General features: G+C 38.2%; 1 protein-coding gene and 1 long non-coding RNA gene across 13 annotated transcripts in view; one reads left to right on the forward strand and one right to left on the reverse strand.

Annotated features, from left to right (window-relative positions):
- The window catches only part of LOC140695679 (uncharacterized), a 59,322-nt gene extending 54,224 nt beyond the window's left edge, over positions 1–5,098 (reverse strand). For all 5 annotated transcript variants that reach the window (XR_012071454.1, XR_012071453.1, XR_012071450.1 and 2 more), the window contains exons 1-2: positions 4,965–5,098; positions 3,285–3,377 (exon numbers count right to left, since the gene is read on the reverse strand). This is a non-coding gene — a long non-coding RNA (uncharacterized lncRNA). The remainder of the gene's footprint in view (positions 1–3,284; positions 3,378–4,964) is intronic.
- Positions 1–16,385, forward strand: part of LOC140695678 (endogenous retrovirus group K member 7 Gag polyprotein-like) — a 448,384-nt gene that overhangs the window by 369,274 nt on the left and 62,725 nt on the right. The gene's annotated exons all lie outside the window — the stretch shown is intronic.

A 16,385-nucleotide genomic window follows, 5' to 3' on the forward strand; every position in this document is an offset into this window, starting at 1 on the left:
AAATAAACCTTAGACTAGGATGAGTTAGGTATTCCTGTGCCACCAATTTAGGGGGGATATTGTGAAGAGGGATGGTCAGCACCAGAGTAGCTTTCCTGACTTCTCAGCTGATGGGTCCCCCTTCTGCTCCTTCATGATATTTTGTGCAGCTGAGTTGGCCTTGGCACTCAGCACCAGGAGCTCTAGATGTCCTCATTCTTCTCCACCACATCTAGAACACCACAGCCCCCACCACTCCTGCAGTTTGGTTGGTTTGGGGTGTTTGGGCCCAGTCCATCCTTATAGGTAATTTAGTATTTGTAGATTTTTTTCTTCTTTTTATTTTGCTAAAAAGGTGTGTGTGTGTGTGTATGTTTAAGTGTTAAGGAGGAAGGGTGTTTTTTTTCCCTCTCTTTATTGCTCTGTTTAGTTTTAAATAGAAGAATAAGAACTTGCAATACTTTCTTGGTGAAAAAATGCTGAGAGATAAAGAAGAGAAAGAGCAAGATTCTCACTTGTCATTCCACTCCTGCCATCTCTTTTGTCAAGCTAGGCCCTGCCTCTCCTCACCTCTACCAGAAATATGTTCTTACTTTTAAGATCCATAGCAACCTGTGGATTCCATGATTCAGTGGTGAAGCTCTGTATCGTACTGATTGTTAGTCCTGTTTCCTTCTTTTCACAGAAGTTACCCTTCTTTGCCAAAGGCAAAGAAAAATTAGCCTCTTGGTAGAATAAAGTGACATTCCACTACAGTGAGAAAAAAAACAGGATCCCTGGTGAAAAAATCAGGCCAGCTCTACCTATGAGGGCAATTAACATTCTGCTCAGCTTTCTATTAATTATTCAAAGACCGATTATGCTTCCTTATGTTTGTTTGGTTTAGATTATGTGTTGATGATTTTACCAAGAGTTTGCCCAAGGCAAGAAGTAAGTGGAAGTCAATCTCAAATCACCATGTCTGGCTATGACCTGTGATAAAAAGTTTAATGGGAAAGTTTAGTTTAGTTGAGGGTAACAGACATTCATTGGGTACAAGGTGCTAGAGATAGATTTAGAGCTAAGTTAGAAATAGTTTCTACTTTTTCAGTAATTCAGTCATCTTCCTCAAATAAGTAATCTCCCTTCACATCCAGTGAAGTTGCAACCGTGGACTAAGAAAGAGTTTTCTAGTCTCTTTTTATTCCCATTTGCCTATATAAGCAGGTGTATATCTGGTTTCCTTCTGGATTTCAGGGTTCTGTAATCTTCAGAACAGAGACCCTTTCTGCCTTGTATATTACCAGATTCCTGATGCTCATCATAGTACCTGACATAACACACACATAAACACACTTATACATGCTATATTGAATGAATAAAGAAATATGTTAACAGACAGGGGAGTTCTTACTAATTGATCTCTAGCATCATTTTATTGTTCTGAGAATTGTGGATTTGATATAGAAGTAAGGTATCAATCTTAACTTATACACAAATTTACCATGTCATTTCAGACATTCAAATATAAAAAAATCCTATACTAAAATGGCAAGACTGAATTAGTAATCAAGTCATAACCTGAACACTATGTAGTCTAATGATCTTTTATTGAGAATAAGTTCAGAAAAACAGTTCACCATTCTTCAATTGTTTATGCCACATGTGTAGTTTTCAGGTGTGAATGGGATTTGGAATCAGAAAAACAGGGCTTCAAACTCCAGTGCCTCCACTTGATCTCTGTTTGTCCTTCAGCAAATGACTTAATCTTTCTAAGCCTTTTTTTTTTCATTCATAACTAAAGAGAAAACTACCTCATAGCATTCAGTGAAACAGTGTGCAGTACACAGCCCTTGTGAAACACTGGTTTTCTTACCTCGCTCCACTTATTTTTTCATTTTCATTTTCACTCTTTGCATGTTCAGAACTTTATTCTTCAGCTATGGTTTTTAGAATAAGAGTATTACTGGATCACATTCATTTTTAACCTAAACACATCACTTCTCATTTAGCTGAAATGAGTATCAATAAGAGTTCACACTTCTGAAGTCCTGAAAATACATTATTTGTTCAGGGCACAGTTGACTGGCACAGTATGAGTCTCAACACATTTATAAACACCCATTTTAATGGTGTTTTCCAAGGTGTTAGCTATTACTCTGAAGGAAGGAAGAGAGTTGTTAAGGAGACCTCAGTATGAGATAAAAGAACTAGTTATTTCCTTATAAGCTAATGGCACAGAAATCATGTAATTAAATACCATAAAGGCTCAGAATTTCACTGTTCCCCTATGGAAACATCACAATTGCCTCAGTCATTAGCTCCTAGGATATCAGCCTTGACCAGCATACATCTGATCTCATTAAAACTATGCAATAGCATTTAGTGACTTGTAAAAATAAATTTCCTTCTAGATAGTTTTATACTATGCAGCACATTCAATTGACTATACAGCATGAGAAGGACCACAATTTAAAGTCACCTTCTTTCATCCTGTATATCCTTGTTTATTCTTAGGGCACAGTAAACTTGAGTTATAGAGCAAACAGTGTCTTTATAACACTGGAGGGTTTGTTTTCTCTTCTTGAAAGAAAATGAGTATCTTATTCAGAGATTCCCTCTGTGAAGAACCAGACTAAATAATAATTTTTAAAAAATTCGATTATATACTGTTTTGTTTTCTTGGTTTCCCTGGTGAATTTTGCTTTCCATGAAGGTGAAGACAAATGACTAGCACTCATACAAAAATACAAGTATTTAGTAAAATAAGGCAACCGATTTAGTTTCCTGGGTCTGCTGTTATGAAGGAAAAGCCAGGCTGGGCTAACAAGATGACTCACAAGTCTAAGAATGTGAAAGAAAAGCTGGGCTGGGCTAACAAGATAACTCACAAATCTAAGTATCAGAATACTGATCTGAGTTCTGCTGGACTAACTTGTAAATCTAAGTTAATTAGTGTTGGTTTGCTGTTCATGTTTTTTTTTTGCCAGCCAGATGGATTTTCAAAGAGATATATCTGGCTTTGGAATGTTGGTTTGCTACCTCCCTGCCTCCACTTTTGTGATAATGATGCTGCTAAAAAGCTGTTCCATGCCTATTGGCCGAATACCCCAAGCTTGTACTTTACCCTATAAAACCTCATGCGCACGTCTTGGAGGTGCTCAGAGCTTCGGAGCAGAAGCCCCTCTGAGCCCTCCGGCGTAATACATCTGAGTACTCCAACCCTCCGAGTGGTGCTTGTTTCTTGGCTAGCCTGTCATTTCCATAACACTATAGCAAAGTACCACAAACTGAGTGTATGAAATAATAGAAATTGATTGTCTCACAGTTCTGGAGGTTAGATGTCTGAAATCAAAGTATTGGCAGAGGTGGTTCCTCTTGAGGGCAAGGAGAACAGGGTTGATTCCAGGCCTTTCTCCCTATAGATGGTTGTAGACGGTCAGCTTCTCTCAATGACTCCTGACATCGTCTTCCCTCTATGCCTGTCTCTTGGTTCAAATTTCCCCTTTTATTATAGTGGATTAAGTCCCACCCTAATGACCTTATTTTAATTTGATTACCTCTGTAAAAACCTTATCTCCAAATAAGGTCACATTTTATGGTACTAACGGTTAGGACTTCAACATATGAATTTGGGGGTTGGGGGCAGCAATTCAACCATAACAATAGACATTTGAAAAGAGCATTCTTTCCCATTAAATTTGGAGTCCCTCCTCAGTGCTAAACAATGTCGTCTTACACTGTTTAGAAAAACATAAAAAGGATTTCTACATTCTTGTTAACATTCAGGTTACCTTCAACTTTGTTTCAGTGTTTTATAAACTGTCCATCAGGCACTGCCTTTTATCACTCACTCTTCACCACCAGTAGATTGCTTCCTGAGATTCAGTGATGAGATCTTTGAGATTCAGGAAGGATGGAAATTCAACTTTGCTAAGTCATGCAGTTAGTATGTGGCAAAGCTGAGATTCAAATATCTATCTGGTTGATTCTAAAGTTAATGTTACTTGCATGGTCAACAATATTATACCTTAAAATGCTCATTTACTATCTTTTTAATAAAAATACTGTTTTTTTTCCTGAATATAAATAAAGCAGCTGCTCACTGAAGAAAATTTAGGGGAGCCCCACCAAAATTATAAAAATAAACATAAAAATTACCCATGATTTCACATTTATAAATAGTCATTATATATTAGCTTTCAGAACATATGTGTACACATTTTTATAGTTCTATTTATGTACTGTATCTATAGAACTACATATGTAATTACACATATCACCAAAAATTCTTTGTGATAAAAGTTTTCATATCTCACGTAATTTGCCCAATTAAAAATCACCCTAAAAATATCACCCTAACTTTACTGGGCAAATTATTTTTTCACCATGCAAAATAAGAATTCTTTCTCTTTTTACGTTCTTTTGGAGGGAATAAAGCACAAGTCTGTAAAAGTGCACATGAAATTAACTTTCTCTTCTTACTTTCTCTGCCAGGACTCTAAGGGAGGAGTGGGCCAAGAGAGAGTGAGGAGGGGGGGCAACAACTAGCACTTTGTATTTTTTCCACTCTCTGGTTCATCTGTTCTCTCAAGGCAGGACTTCTACCCAGGCATAAAAGTTCTTGAATGGTTAGCCCTTTCTAGTACTTTGTGCTAATATAAAAACTGGGATTTTTTTGCCAGAGGAAAGGCCCCCGAAAAATCTGAGGCAGGAGCAAGGATATACCCTTTGGTCATCCTCTTGAATATAAAGACATGAGCCCAGAAAATAATAGTGTCCGTGGCGTATGTATCTCTATATTATAGAATTTAGAGAAGCCACTGACTCCTTTCAGAGGATGACTCAGTCATGACAGGGATAGCACCCAGCACAGAACTGAGGGCAGCATCCATGCTGAATATGTCCTTTCTGTCTGATACAATATTATTCTAAGGCCTCTCCAGGGAGATTCCACATCTGCCTCACCATCTCGCTTGTTTGTATTACATGACTTACACACTTACCCTCACTACGTCTTCTCCTGAACATGGTAGATCTATCAGACACTTAACCGCTTGTGATCTGTTGGTTTAAGGTTTGACCCTGACGGTTTTGATGTGGATAGGCTGGGATCAGTCCTGATGAAATGCTTGACTCAGGCAGGTTGTCTTTCATTGTGAGGTGGCGCAGTGCCACAGTTGGTCACAAAGCTCTCTTTGCATACTTGGTTGTTTACAGTAGTCCCAGAGTCACTAGTGAGCCTGGCCCATGTATCTTGCTCCAGGGCTTGTAAATAAGGCTAGAGCTTGTTCACACTAATGAATCTGAGCTTGGTTCCAACTGATGGGGATAGGAGCTTAGTAATTCACTTTTAGCCCTCACTAGAGTAGAGTTAAAACGAACTTCACTGCCATGAAGAATGAGATCTCTGTGGTGGTTCTTCTGAGTTTTTTCAGGTTGTTGGGGATTACAAAGGCCCTGACACTTTCTAGTTTCTAGAACTGTCCATGCACTCTTGAGTCAATGGTCATGTGTCTGCATGAGGCAGCAGATGGAATCACTATGACTCATTCACTTTATGACCATTTGTCCTTATGCTACCGTATGATCTACGTTTTCAGATCATTGTGACAAATTTTCTACTCTTACGGAAAATTCCTTTCACAGTTAAAGCTTTTAGTAAATGCTATGAAGCTAATAATTCTCTCTATTGAATGGGAATAATTATGCACTGGTTCTTAAAATGCACTCATGGTTTTATTTAGTCATTAGAAAAATGAGAATATGATTCTTAAATGGGAAAAAAATTCACAGGCTAAAGAGCCATAATGTTGAACAATTCTTTTGTTTTTGAAGCTCCTTGGATGATGTTAATGATCAAAGCAGTGATTTATTTGAGTTTATAACAGAAAGCCTACATCTTCTTTTGAAAATAAAGCTTCTAGATATTCTGTCTCATTGAAAATGGTATTTGAAAAAATTCTGCCTCAGCCTCCCTATTCCACCTAGAATATTCAAGACTTTCTTAACATAAGTTGTCAAAAATATGTGTTTATTCTCCTTAACTTTTAACTAGTCAGTGTGTATGTATATGTGTGTGTGCATGTGCACGTGTGTGCATGTGTGTGTATTTGCTATCAGTCTGGTCTTTGTAAGCTGCAGAGTATTTTCAGTGAGTGCAATAGGTAGTTTTCATGCCCTTTCATTGCTAAGCAATTAAAAAATTATCAGAACACATGCTTTTAAAAATGATCACAGTTAACTGTAAAATCTGTTTTGTTAATATCAGCAATCTCTCCCTTCTATTTAGAATTTTGTATCTTGTCATGAATAATTGCATTAGTTTCAGGTTCTCTTTTTACATAGACATGGCCTCTAACCTAGTCCTCTGAATTAAGCAGAACACTTCTGGTTGCAAGTGATGGAAAACCAACTCAAGGTAGTTTAGCTATTGAAATAATAAAAATAATAATGATGACAACATATTAGTTACCTTAGCTGGAAGGATACCTGAAGACTTGTAAATGAAAGGAATAACTCTAGCACCAGAGCCTCAAAGACTCACCTCATCACTAATGGGATGGTTTTCTCCATCAATCATCTACCTCTTCTTGGCTTCCTCTATACACAGGCTCTTTTGACCTGGAAAGAAGGACAGCCTCCCATTGAAAAGACCTTCTTTTCTCTCATCATTGTTAGATCAGTATAGGAAAGGATTCTGCTTGGCTGATCAGTTGGGCTATGTCCTTACTCTTGGAACACATTGCTGCTAATAGAAAATGGGCTATGACTGACTCCTCCTGGGAGCTGGAAAGTGAAAACCAGGAGTTTTCAGGAGTACGAGTCCTGTCAGACTCTCATGTGAAATGAGAGTATAATAGCTTCCCAAAGCATGGAGGCTAAGAAATCAAAAACACCTGGCTATACATCGTAAGGCTGTATTCCCTTTTCCTCGCCCTTTGCCCCAGTCTACCCAGAATCTGCTCTTCCAGACTCCCTTTTCCTCTCAGTGCTTGTATTTCCACTGGAAAATTAACCTGTGAGTAATCTTTTCAGACTGCTGTCCTTAAAAAGACAGGACAAGGTCAACAGCTTTATTATACTTCCAGTTTCAATACTCTAAAGAAAGCCTCTAGGTTTTTTTTTCCCCCTTCCAAGTAGATTATTACTCTCAGGAAAAATTAAATGAATAAACTCAGGGGCTCTATTAAAAATATTTCATAGTACCTACATACAGCATGGGCACTAAATAATCAGAATTGATATACATATTCATGCTGGCACCACATCCTAGAGGCCCCTGCTGTAACTTTGGCTTTGGTTTCCCAGTTGCAGGATAGTGCCATAGTCCCAGGTGTCCTAGAGGTTGTGGTACCTTAATAGTTGGGGATTCCAGGTAGCTCAAAGCAGCAACTACCTAGCTGCCTAGAGACTGTCCTAATATTTATGCAATTGTACGTGACCACTGACTATACAACTAGGTTACCTTGTGAGCATATAGGATTAACAGCTACTTAAGAAAATCAATTCTGCACAACTGACTTTAAGAGAATTAAGTGTTTGAAACATTGACCAAAGATGACGTGCTTTTTAAATAGTTGTTCTTAGTTTGTTTTCTTGTTTATTTTGTTTTCTTTCCCTGCATATGCTTCAAATGGGTCACTGAAACTCTGGAAATTATATGCAAATTTTGCTGGATAAGTGGTATATGCATGATTTTTTTATTCTGGGGGACAACACCGGTGACTTTTATCAAGTTCTCAAATGAGCCCATTCCATACACAAACACTGCACACACACACTTAAAATGGTAAGGATCACTGTCATAAAATCTCACAATTATAATTTCCATAAATGGGGACGAGTACATCTAGCTCATATGAGTAGTGTCAAATAATTAAGTTACAATTTTAAAAGGAGTAGGATCATAACACATGCCTGTGATTCCCCACTGAAAATTTTTCTTCAGTGTTTACAACCCCATTTTGTATGCTTAGTCTTGCAGTCATATTAATCACTAAATAAGGGATTTATTTTGTGTGCATTTACCTTAGCCCATTACCTGTTCTGGTTCACATTAACTCATAGGTAAAAACTATAAATATTCTTGTATTCATCCTCATGAATTTCTTCACCAAGTGATAAGGTATAGAACAGTGCTTGATATCAAAGATAATTGGGCTTAGAACTTGTCTACATTTATGAAAAGTCGGCTGAAAAAGTCTCAGTTTGCAATTTTAAGAAGAAAACTGGCACAAACTTTAGTGGAAATGTCTCATAAGCCAAAAGGTTAAAAGGCAAATGAGGTCAGAGCTGTCTGATAAATGGTGAAGTCAGACCTTCGGCTCCAGCTCCAGCCTGGCCAGACCATGCCCTTAGAGTTACTAAAGATAAACAGTTGGCAGGGAACAAGCTCATTAAGACTGGAATGCAAACACTTCTAGAAGTACTTCCTTAAGCAGTTCTTCAGGTGCCCTATTTATCTTGAAACATTTTAGGAAAAGCTATACAATATGAAAGAATCCCTGAGGTTCAGGCAATAAGTGAGTAAAGGACTATACACATTGGGGCCAATGATTCTATTTTGAAAAGTTGAGAAAAGTAAACTTCTCAGGTGGTACATCGGGTTATGAATGTCTAGGACTCAATTTTCCACAGTGTTTAGTCTTCCTTGATTATTGCATCTGATGGCCAGGCTGGGCTTTCCCTGTAAATATATTGTACACAGTTTACTTTGAAAGAATATGAGATTTTGTACTTTTACATTATTAAACTTATGAATGACTCCTTCTTCTTTTCCTTTTTGTGTGCTTCTGCTCTAGTCTAGCCTTCTTCTCCTCATTTGTTTCGTTTGGTTTTTGCTACTCCATGTATGTTGTGAACTGTAGCACCTCTCCTGTATTTGGTCTCTAAAATTATACAATTCATTTGGTATGATGCAAGTAAGACTTGAGTTGAAGCCCTGAATCTTCTGGGTTTATTCATTTTTAAAATAAATATTTATTGTACATTTGTAAGTTAGGCATCAGCTCTACTCACAGCAGTGAACAAAATGGACCTGGTCGCTTAGGGCATTTGCAGTTGAATGAACAAAACTGACATGAATTAATCAGGTGAACAAATAACCACATAACTATAAGTGAACGAGAGCGACAAAAAATAAAAGATCATCAGAGAACTTTGAAAAAGTGATAGAAGGGGTTACCTCAGATCGACAGAATGGAGATGTCGTATTCTTTAGGAAGGAAATATTTTAGCCATTAGCTGAAGAAAGCAAAGGTGTCAACAATCGTGGGAGAAAGAAAATCTAAGAGGAGGGAGCAACATGGACACAGGTCAGCTGAGGAACTGATGGAAGCTAGTATGGCTAAAGAGAGTGGGAGAGAGGTTGGCAAAAAATAAAGAGAGAGCTTCATGGCAGCCCTAGTGAAAGTCACCATGTATGTGACCTTCCGCCTCTGTCCAGACACAAGGTAGGATCTCACTTGCTGGCTCCCTCGTGATTGGTAGGGGGCTATGGCTGCTAGATCTGACCAGTGAGTTGTGAGTACAAGTGATGCCTATGACTTTCTGGCCAAGTCCTGAAATAATGCTAGTGATGGATAAGATCCCTTTGGCAATGGAGTGGAACTTCCTAGCCATCAGCCAAACAGGGAAGAAAAGTGCTGTTGGGTACCATATGAGGGAACCAGAGGCCAGGAAGAAGGTCTCTTTCAGAGGCAGAATTGAGGGGTAAAACCATTTGTGTCATGTTATAGTAGGTTCTGCTATAACATGGAGGGTAGAGGGTGAGTGGGGAAAACCTTCCCTTAATATGTAAAGAAGGAGGAAAGAATGTGAAGTAGTGCCTATGACCTTGATGAAGTTATCTTTCTCATTCTCTAATTGCTTCATAGAAATAAAGAAATAAACAAAGAAATAATATGGAGATAAGGAATAAAGTATTAGTCACTTTCCTGTGCGTTGAGAGAATCTCCAGAGGAGACCAAGACCAGTGATGTAGGTTGTCTGTCAGGCCTGCCCCGCCAGAACTCAAGAACATGTGACCCTGTCTAAAAGGCAGGTAACCCTATCTTTCAGTACTTGCTAGACTCCACCTGGTGTAGAGCTGTGCCTGAGACCTGCCTGGGAACTTGATATTGTACCTTCTCCCATTGACATCTTTGGGAAGATTTCACACTTGGCAGTTCCTTACTAAATCAGAGCAGGGGTATTATATGGAGCTGTGTGTGATCTTGGTATGTGTAACCTAGGTTATGTGAAGACCTTACAAAGGTTACCTGATTGGGGATAGTTTTAAGAACATGATTTTCAAATCCTTAATTAACATGTATTTTCTTTCCTAAAAAAAGATCTGCTTGAGAACCAATCTGGATGGAGTCACAAGTCCTTTTCCAATCCCCTTTTTCATAATTATCCCTCTCCATTTTACAAAAAATGTTAAAATTTTTGCCTCCTCGCCACCCCTAATGTCACTAGGGTATATTTCTATGAAAAATATCAAATTTTCCAGTAGAAATCAAAGGGACAACTTGACATGCTGTCTTGGTAGTATATTAAAAAAGTGAATAACTCTAATAATTAACAAATTTTTGTGCAGGAAAAGTGGTTATCAATTTTTTTTTCTTTTTGCTTTTAACAAAATTGAAGGAGGACCTATTTTAAGTCTAAAGCTGATAGACAGTTGAGAATGATTTTTGGTATTACATGACTAGGCTTTGGGGTATTTTTTTTTTGGCATGCATGAGGATTTCAAGGGATTTAATAATATTACCAAATAAGCTTCTCCCATCCCCATATACTTATCTGTAGCATCTACTATCAAATTAAAATATAGGAATAGAATTTATTCTGAACTTTGTCTCATTCTAGAAATGAGATATATTCATCTACAAATTATTATGAGAAGACTGAGAATTTTAAGACCATTCTTATTAAAGATAAATTCTCAATAAAATTTTAGTTTTTATATTAAACAGTTATTAAAACTTACAAGATGTTTTGAATAATCATGTACTATGTGATTATAATGATAGGCCTACACAGAAGAAAAAATTTTAATACCTAAATCATTATAATCACAGTATATTTTTTGAGAACTAAATGTCAATTTATATGCTTTTTTGCTGCATAGAAGTGTAATAGGGCTATAAAATGCTTTCAAATTTAAAATATAAGTTCAGTAACATTTCCTGAGGAAATGGAAATGGAAATAGAAGTTTTAAGAAGTACTAAAAATATTTAATTTCTGTCTTTTAATGAAAACTTTGTTAATTTATAGTTTTAAATGGATGATTGATGGTACCAAATTAACACAGCATTTAGATTTCTTTGAATACAGTTTTAGAAAATTATTTAACAATTTTATTTTAACCTGTCAGTTTTACAGATAATCCATACCTTGCAAATATTTAAATGTATGATGAAAAATAGATTTGACTTGAACATATATGGAGAAATAACTAGTTTTAAAAAATTAGTTTAGATAATATAAAACTGAAAAATGTGAAGATCACTGGCCTTGAGAGTTTATTCCCAGGTGTGGTCTACTATTCTAAAAATCCTTATAGATGATAACCAACTATTGCACGGTCTATCAAGTTGAATCATTATGTATGCTGCAGGTATATAGAAATTTAGGACATGGAGTTGATGGTGTGAAATGTTAGCAGGCAACAATAAACCATAGAGAATTAGAATCCTGTTGACAATTATTAACCTGTGACCTTTTGACTTTCCTCGGATTAGAATTTTGAAGAGATCTTCTTAAAAAAGGAGAATGTGGGTATCTAGAGGGATGCCAGCCAGAAAAATTGGGGGAGAAAGGGCTTCCAACTTTCCTGGTCAGAGTGAATGTTCACTGTTCTGTGAACAAGCCTGTGGAAAAATAGAAGGAAAGAACAGGAGGACATAGTCAATTTAAAAATGAGAGGAGAGGGGAGGGTATAGCTCAGTGGTAGAGGGTCTCCTTCACATGCACATAGTCCTTGGTTCGATCCCCATTACCTCCATTAAAATAAACAAATGAACAAACAATGTAATTACCCCCCCAAATAAAAAATAAGAAAAAAATAAAAATAAGAAAGGCGAGTAGGTTAGGAGGGAATGGAACTTTTGTTGTTGTTCTTGAAAGTAAGTTAAGAGCACAAGAAAGGGAAAAACAGAGATAAAAGAACTAAAATCCTAACAAAAAGGAAGGTGAATAGGTCAAATTCATGACAAGATGGAAATTAGTAAATTTAAAACAATGGATAAAAAGGTAGAAACAAATGAGGCCAAAGGTTAGAAATACAATTAAAGCAGATAAAATAGTCAAAGTAAGGCTGAGTGGCTTGCACCCCGGTGAATGGAGGTGTCCTTGTAAGATTAGCCATGTTTCCTTAATACAAACAGCTGAGGCAGGTAAGTGGCTGAGCTTGGTCCCAAGCAAGCAGTTTCCCGTATTTTAACATTGTGCTAGAAAGACTAGAAGGTGAGCTATCCCTGCCCAGATAAAGTAAGTGATGGCTTACAGGATGGTGTAGGAGAGCATCCCCTCCACGCAGCACCTCTTTCGCAGTTCTGCGTTTGCCTGTGGTAGGGATGGCTGTCCCTGAAAGCTAATAGAGGAAAGTCTTCTGAAAATAAGAGAGTGCACATAGAACAGAGCCTTGCTTCCTTCCTCACATCCCCCACATGGAAGCAAATCTGTGCCCTCCAGCTTCTGATGCCCTTCACTGAAGAAGGGACCTCTAATATCAGTCCATCCACTCACTACAGTGAAAGAAAGTCTGAATTCTGGACCAGTTTGGGGCTCAGAATGTTCCAAAAGTGTATGATGCCCTGCAAGGGAAAGGAAACCCTTAGGGCAGCTTGCTGAGTATTTGGGGAAAGAAAGAGACAGTTGGATAAATGGGACTAATGGCATGTTTATGAGTCTCAACTCTTTTTTCATTTATTTCTTTTGACAGAGCCAACTTCTCTTCTAGTAGCCCTTAGCCATTTTCCAGCTCCTGATAGCTTGAGCCACACTGCTTCTCAATGCATGAAGTTTTTCCCCATTTTCCCATACCTGTATCCACTCTGGGAATGGGGATCTTCTTCTCCCTTGGGCCCTGAAGAAGCTGCTGTATCAAAGGTCACTGAGACCACTGTCTTGTCCTATTATGTTCTCTTGTCTAAGATGTTCAGTACGGATGCATAAATTTTAGCAAAAGCATGGATATGCATATGAACTAACCTGAAAGCTTGAATCATTTGCTTTAGAAACTGACTCCCAGGGTGTCAAGGAGGAATTTGGTGCCACTGTCTTTTAGGGAGTGTTTCTGAAATGAGATACCCAACAGGAGTTTGTCAGATTCCTTCTATGATTCTTCTCAGAGGTACTAGCTTTATGCGTGTCATGTCACTTAGTATGTTTTTGTGGTGATATTTTGTTCCTGGGAAGATCATTTTCCATTAAGACATGTATTTCCAGAAGCAGAGAAATGTCTGACTAAACTGAACACTCATGGAAGTTAAAATAAGGATGTGTGCTTTTTCAGTATCATGTCAGCTTTTCCTGAAAATATCAGGCAAAAGTATCTGACATGGCTAATAAAATAGTTTCTTCTGTAAAAATTGAATGAAGAAAAAGAATCCTATGACTTCAGTGTTACACTGCTATCACTCTGTTTCAGGCAGAACTTTAAAGTCTATGTTACGATAAACATGTCATAAAGAGCAAGCTTTAACGTATATTGTAAAATGTCGCTGCTGGAATATAGATGTCATTTGCTTTCACAGAGCCTGTGAATACAAATGAGATCCCATTAACGGCATTGTCCTAATTGCAGTGAGTCTCAGTTCCCCATCTGCGTGGCTGTAGCCTCTCACTCTCTCCCATCCCCTTTTCCTCCCCCTTCCTGTCCAAATCTCCTCCCTTTATTATGAGCTTTCCAGATGTTTTAATTGAGCTGAAAGCAATATGCACACCGTCATTCCTTGACTCAGTCCCTCTAGTTGCTGCCCTACAGGGGAAGGCTGTCTTTCCCGGCACCGCCACCCTCAGCCAGGACCCAATCCCTCTCTCTGCCGATAATGCACTTGTGGTCTGCAATGCCGATATGTGAGGTGATGGAGGAAATGCACCTCTGCCCGACACAAGGCTGTATTTTATCACCTATAGCATGAAGCAGAACTGTTTGTGCCCAGAAATTTTTTTTTTTAATAAATATAGATATGATCTGACTATCACTCCTCTCTCCATCTGGGCTAAAAACCACAGTATAGGAGTGCCGGGGTGAATATTTTTTAAAAAGAAAGATGGCAGACACCATTTCCCAACTCTCGCTATATTAGTCAGCTCAGACTGCTACTGCACAGTAATGTAGAATGGGTGGCTTAAATGATAGAAATTTATTTTCTTACAATTCTGAAGGCTGGAAGTCTGAGATTGGGGACCAGCATGGTCAGGTTTCTGCTGAGAACTCTCTCTCTGGCTTGCAGACAGCTGCTTTCTTGCTATGTCCTCAGAGAGAGGGCTCTGATGTCTCTTCCTCTTCTTAGAAGGGCACCAGCCCCTATGACCTCAGTTAACCTTAACATCTTCCTAAAGGCCCCATTTCCAAGTATAGTAACATTGGGGCTTGGGGCTTGGGGCTTGAGCAGATGGATTTTTTGAGGGGACACCATTCTGTCCATAGCATCTACTATTCTCTTGCTTCTTATTCCTCTCTTCTTAACTCCACCAACTGCAAATCCAAGGTGTAAAACTCCTCCTTAGCTCCCCTTCCAACGCAAAGGTGAGTGTGCACATTGACTCAGGCAGATAGGTGCCGCCATAGCAAATAGCCAAATTCCAAATTCCATTTTGGACATAGTTAGGACAACTATGGATATAATCAGTGTCACAGAAGTCATGACTTCTCTGTGCCTGGAACTCTTAATCTTCATTCTGGAATATTCCCTCACCTGCCTCAGGAATCCCACCAGTAACCACCTCTGTGATACAGCTCTCTACTGCCTGGGGGCGGGGCAGGGAGCCTCTGTGATTAGCATTAAGCCCATGGATACATCCTGGAGTTGCAGAATGAATGTGCATAAGGTTGGGGAACAGTCAAACCTGAGTTTGAACATGAGCTGTGTTATTTATTACCTTCCAGAACTCGGCAAGCTATTTAACCTCTCCAACACTAACTCATTCTTCAGCAAAAGAGAATAAATAATACTTGACTTGCAGAACTTTTGTTAATAGAGACAGTAAAGTAGCATGTATCCAGGATTATGCCTGGAGCATGGATTAGTGACTTGATATATGATACCTGGAAGAAGAAAAGGAAAAAGAATAAGTCTGCATAAGGAGTATTTTAAAGTAATCACTATGATCTTTTCATTCCCTAAAAGAAACTACAGCATTTTTAGAAGCAGGCGGTTGGGAAAACCCTGCTGCTAAGTTAAATAGGCAGTAAGTAAGGTGCTGAAATTCTCAAAACGTTGGAAATTTGGGTTATTGTAACGGGCTTCTCTTCTTAAAGCAATTATATTTTCTAAATTTGAGGCATGTTCTTACAGTTATAGAAATAATAACAGCTCATTTATTGTTTTGAGACATAGAATGATTTATAAGGAAATTAAAGGAGAACTTTCATACATCTTCCTCCCTGACGTTCAAGAAAATTGAGCTTTCTTTCCTGTCCCTTTCACTCCTAGTTTACATTTTCAAAGCCAGATGCAGACAACTGTCTGGACTCATCCAATCTTCTTTGCTACCGTCCTAGTCTGCCACATGGAGTCACCTTAAGGAACACGTGCTGTACCTTAGTGGGGAGGCCAGCAGCTGGGCTTAGCACTGAAGCATACAGGACAGCTTGGGCACTTTTTCCATGGTTAGGAGACTCAAGGAACATAAATAAGTGAAATGCGGGCTTATGTGAATGAATACGTCAGATGTCAGAGGACAGAATTTAGTTGTGCCCAAAGAAGGCAGAGAATGGTACCCTTTTATTGCTTTTGTTTTTGCAATTTCTTTTTCCTTTTTTATTTTATTATTTTGTTGTTTGTGATCATTGTAGAAGCATCAATAATTACAGGGAAGCAGAGTAGTTTCTCTGGAAAAATTACAGATGGTGATGGATGACGGCATAATCGTGTGACAATAAAACAGTGTATTAAGTACTGAGCTCCCTGCCAGATTATGGAAGGAACACATGAGTAGATAAAAGCACAACAATTTTCTTTTTCACTGTGTCTCAGGAGAAAACAGTGCATATCAGCATAGATGGAAGCAAATGAGATTAGTTAAAAGAAGGAACTTAAGCCAGAGTAATGATTACGAATGAGATGATTCATCTAATGAAAGCATAAACAGGAAAAAGTATGGTTTCATCTTAGATTTTCTTGGTCATTTTCCTGATGTGATTTTATGGTTTAGGAAGGAGTCACACAATACCAAATGACACAAAGAGTTGATAATTATATGGCTAGTC

Source organism: Vicugna pacos, chromosome 3, assembly GCF_048564905.1.
Source record: "Vicugna pacos chromosome 3, VicPac4, whole genome shotgun sequence".
NCBI lineage: Eukaryota > Metazoa > Chordata > Mammalia > Artiodactyla > Camelidae > Vicugna > Vicugna pacos.